Source organism: Cryptomeria japonica, chromosome 11 (assembly GCF_030272615.1).
Source record: "Cryptomeria japonica chromosome 11, Sugi_1.0, whole genome shotgun sequence".
Lineage (NCBI taxonomy): Eukaryota > Viridiplantae > Streptophyta > Pinopsida > Cupressales > Cupressaceae > Cryptomeria > Cryptomeria japonica.
Genome location: NC_081415.1, coordinates 139,327,065 through 139,332,880, shown reverse-complemented (window position 1 = coordinate 139,332,880; position 5,816 = coordinate 139,327,065).

Genomic DNA, 5,816 nt, shown 5'->3' with positions numbered 1-5,816 from the left:
AGAACTTGAGAGATAAATGATAATTCTGAGAGATGATATGATTGATGCAAGGGAGTAGAAGGACAAATTCAAGGCTTGTTTAGCACAGCTTGATGAATTATTGAAAAGTCAAAGACAAAATGGAGATTCCAGTGGACTCATATTTGAACAAGGTCAGAGCTTCGGTACTGCAAATGAAGATCAAAAGCAGAAGGAATTGGTAAGGAAGCTTAATGCTTACAAATTTAATGGTATATGCTTTGTTTGTAATAAATTTTGTCACATAGCTAGGCAATGTAGAAATAGAGCAAATCAGAACTATAATTTTGCTCCTGGTCAATGTTCTAAATACAATGAGTATAGTCATAAGACAAAATATTACGGAATGAATGTTAAATGTTATGCATGTGGAAAATTTGGATATATGGATAATCAGTGTAGGTCAAGCAATTATACTGGTTTTAGCAAAGCAATTCAAAAGAAAAATGTTGCATGCTATGCACGCAATAAGGTTGGTCACATAGCCAAGTTCTATAGAAGAAGAAATCCACCAATTAACAATGATGAATCAAATGATAAAGGAAAAGAGAAGCTCAATGAAATTCAAAAAGATCATATCAAGAAATGGGTCAGGAAGTCAGATGATCAATTAGTAGATGGAAATGCACTGGTTACTCAACTGGCAGAGGAGGTTGCTCCTGCACCGACAAGAAGCTAATCTGATAACTGAGGCAGATGCCTTAGGGGTAGGTAAAATTCATGATAATACTTCTTAAGCCCTGAGAAGAGGTTCTGGAAGATGTTCCAGACATTAGAAATTCTTATCCCACATGGAGTTGTTCGACCCAAGTCTAGTATCTTTCACCAGAAGTCATTCATATCAATGACGGATTAGGGTTTCTTGGAGATTAAAAGGTTGAATCCACTTCATTTTTTATCACCTTGCATTCAGACCGATTTAGAGCAAGTCTAAGGCAATTCAGTGCAATCCAATATCTTCTTCAGCGATTTCACCAACAATTGAAAGAGTTCTTTAGGGTTTCACTGGCAACTATTTCTTAGGTACTTATCATTAGACAGTTCAAATAACCAGAAGATAGCTGAGACGGGGGGTGAATCAGTTATCATAGATTACCAGAAGTATTAGCAATTTAAACTTTAATACTGGAACCCAAAACATTAATACAAAAATAATAGTTAAACTAGTTAAGCATAAACAATAATTGCATAATAAATATGATCCACATGACACCTAGAATTTTATGTGAAAAACCAGGTAAAGGGAAAAAACACAGTGGGAATCATACCTACAACCTTATAATACATTTGTAGTAAGTATGTAAATTACAATTAAGGGGCATGCACTTGTAGGAAGGCCAACAACCTAGAGCACACTACTCATCACAAAAGGAGCCTCACTGACTATGTAGAAATCCAGATTACAATCTAGAGAAGGGTTGAACTAAAAAAGATAACATCTCCTATGCGTGAGTAGAGTTCCAATTAAGCTCAATATCGGAGGACTAAATCCTCTTTCATAAACCCAATTCGATGTCCAATGATCGATCAACTCTTTTACCTAAATGATATTACAATATTCTCACATTGCATTCCTTGACCATGACCTCTAACATAACCATGATGATCTACAATGAGATCTTACATCTATATATACAAACCCTCAACCATAAACAATCAGGTCGACCACTAGATAATAAACCAATTACATAATTACAAACCATGTTAGCCTTAGACCAAATAAATAATATCCAACACATAGGAAATCCTAGAAATACATTGAGAGGGCCAATCCACACGTTACATTAAATCTGGTCCATAAACTAGATCAACCAGGACCCAGTATAGGTCCATATGCTATAGCAAAGATCTCCATCCACCAAGTCTCGAACATGATCACCAAAAACATCCTAAAACTCCACTGGAAACTTCACTAACACCACTTATTCAATTCATCAAAGATCTTCATCAAAAGCTCTACTGGTGAAACCCTCCCCGGAACAAAAACAAAGCATCTAAGCAAGAAGGATAGCATCTGATCGCCAGACCAAAATCAACTAACCAAATATGAACAGAAGTATCATGAACAAGCCAATTCCATCACCAAACTATACCGGAGCCTACCAGATCACGTCAGATCCATATCAACCAGGAACCACTTAACATATCAGGACCAGAAGGGTGTCGATAAAGAATCCAAACAACTAGTATTGGAATCAATGATAAAACATCAATGCAACACAAAATTAATTCCACCAAATGGCCAAGAATCTCCCCCTTTGGCATTGATGGTAACACTAGATGTGAAAAACATCTAAGTACCAAGAAATGTCAAACAAGTCTCCCCCCAATGGAACACAACTAATAATCTCCCACATATAGCTCTGAATGTCAATATCTCTCCCCATTTGACTTTTTCTTTTTCTATCTTTGTCTTTTTCACATGAATATCTCTCCCCCTTTTACATCAATCCCATAAATCTGACAAAAATATCAAAGCAAAAACATAAACCATTGAATCACAAACTTGATTACTCCCCCTCAGTAGTAGCATCCCACATCAGTGCCGAAATGAATAGTATCTCTGATAATGCATGCCGAATTGATGCCAAACTGCATCAGTCAAGTCTCTATCAGAGGGGTAGAAACTCCCAATCTATCTCTCAGGAACTCAAATGATTCCTTGGGCAAAGGTTTAGTGAAAATATATGCAATTTTCTCTTTGGTGTTCACATAAACCAGTTCAACTTCATTTGCTTCCACTTTTTCCTTCAAAAAGTTATACTTGATAGATATGTGCTTTGTTTTAAAATGAAATACTGGATTCTTTTATATATCAATAGTAGTAGAGTTATCACAGTGAATAACTACTGGTGTATCATAATCTCCCTTTATATCCTTCAACATTTGCTTTATCCATAAAACTTGTGTACAGTTAGTAGCAACAACAACCAGCTTCAATAGTAGATAAAGAAGTACATGCCTATTTCTTGTTGATCCATGAAACCAACTTCTTTCCAAGAAACAAAGTTCCACTAGAAGTACTTTTTCGGTGACCAGTATCTCCAGCCCAATCAACATCTGTATATGCACATAAAGTAAAGTTATCATGCTTAGGGTACCACAAACCATATTCTAATGTACCTTGCAAGTATCTAAAAATCCTTTCCACCACAATCTCATGGTTTTCTCTAGGATCACTCTAAAATCTTGAAAGAATACAAACAACATTCATAATGTCAGGCCTAGTTTGAGTCAAATAAAGCAAGCCTCCAATCATAGATTTTTATCTTGTAGGATTTACCAGTGCATAAACATCTTTTCTTGTCAATTTTGCACTTGTAACCATAGGAGTACTTACCGGTTTAGAATCTCCCATACCAAATTTCTTCAACAATTCCTTAGCATATTTAGTTTGACAGATGAAAATACCTTTGTCAGTATATGTAATCTACAAACCTAGGAAAAATTGCATCTCACCAATCATAGACATCTCAAATTATTTCTCCATATTCTTAGAAAACTATATGCATCTTATCTTCACCTGCAAAAATAATGTCATCAACAAATACTTCAATAATCAGTATATCATCATTAGTGATCTTATTATATAAATTACTATCAGCATTACCCTTAGTAAAACCAAGCTTCAAAAGATATTTATCCAACCATGCATACCAAGCTCTAGGTGCTTGTTTCAATCCATATAAAGCTTTCTTTAACTTGCAAACCATATTTGTATTTTCTGATAGTGAAAAAACATTAGGTTGCTCAATATAAACTTCCTGATCAAGATCCCCATTCAAAAATGCACATTTAACATCCATTTGATAAACCTTGTAGTTTTTATAAGTAGCATAGGCAAGAAACAATCTTATAGCTTCAATCCTAGCTACAGGTGCAAATGTCTCCCCATAACCAATTCCTTACTTCTGAGAATATCCTTTACAAACCAATCTAGCCTTATTCCTTATAACTTGACCATCCTCATTCAATTTATTCCTAAAAACCCATTTAGTTCCAATAACATTTTTATTTTTAGGCCGGGGAATCAAGGTCCATGTTTTATTTTTCTCAATTTGATCTAATTCTTCTTCCATAGCTTTCAACCAATATTCATCTTTACATGCCTCAATTACCGATACCTGTTCAACTTGTGAAATTAAACATACCTTGTCAATTTCTAGTCTTCTTCTTGTCATCACCCCATTGCTCTTATCCCCAATGATCTAATTTTTTGAATGATTCAATCTCACATACCTAGGAGTCTTCTGACTTTCTATTCCTCTTCAATGTTCTTCAATTACTGTAGAATTCTCTGATACTCCCAGAGTAACTAGTTCAACATTTTGTTTCGATAAAGGTGCTATTGTTCAGATATAATCATTTACACTAGCGGTTCCTTCTCATAAACTCTAATTTGACTTCTATTCATCTCATCTACTTTGACATTAGCACTCTCCACAGTTCTATGCAATCTCTTGTTATAACATCTATATGCTTTTATTTCATTAGAATAACCTAGATATATGCCTTCATAACATTTAGGATCAAATTTCCTAATGATATCATGTCTCCTCATATAACATTTACTACAAAAAATTCTGAAATACTTAATTGTAGGTGTATTGCCAAACCATAATTCATAAGGCATCTTACTGATTTCTCCTTTGTTATGTACTCTATTGAATGCATAAAATGTTGTGCTCACTTCTTCTCTCCAGTAGATATGAGGTAGAATAGCTTCCATCATCATTGCTCTAGTAGCATCCAAGATAGTTTTGTTCTTCCTTTCCACAACTCCATGCTACTGAGGTATCCAGAGAGCAGAAAATTGTTTTCTTATACCATGCTTCTCACAAAAGTTATTAAACTCACCGGATGTGAATTCTCCACCATGATCTGATCTCAAACATTTAATCTTCAATCCTATCTCTGTTTCCACTTTAGCCTTAAAGATTTTAAAATTTTAAAATGCTTCATATTTCTCCTTTAAAAAAGTAGCCCACATCATTCTAGAATAATCATCAATGATTAGCATGAAATATCTATCACCTTGAAAACTTTTAGCTCTGGTAGGGCCACACAAATTAGTATGAATAAGATCAAGAACATCATTTGATTTATCTTGTATACTCCTAAAAGAGGTTCTGACCTATTCACCCATTTGTTATTCTTTACACACCGGATTATAGGGATTCATAATCTTAGGTATATCCCTAACGACCTTAGTTGATCTAATTTTCACAATGCAATCAAAATTCAAATGACACAACCTTTTATGCCATAGCCAACTCTCATCAATCTGTTTAATCAAACATGTCTTCTCACCAGAGTTCAAATGAAATATATTACCTTTTGTTTGTGTACCGATTGTACTCTCCAAACTAGATCTGTTAATGATTTTGCATTTTCCATCCTTGAACTATAATTGAAATCCCTTATCTACCAATTTTCCTACACTCAAAATATTATGCCTCAAACCTTCAACATAATAAACATTGCCAGTATTGTTCTTACCATCCAATGATATAGTTCCTTTTCCTTTGATCATACATGCTTTGTCATCTCCAAATCTAACTAGACCACCATCAAATTCTTGCAAATATAGAAACTTCCCTTTATCTCCAATCATATGATGTGAACAACCACTGTTAATTACCCATTCATCCTTGTCTTCAATGTTAGCAGCAAGTGCCTTCTCTTCAGGTACATTCACTTCTAGTGTTGAATCATCTTCTTTGATAGCCAAGAACACCCATTCCTTCCCATTGCCATAACCACTAGCAAAGTCTTTTGCCGGTTCATCATTGAAATCT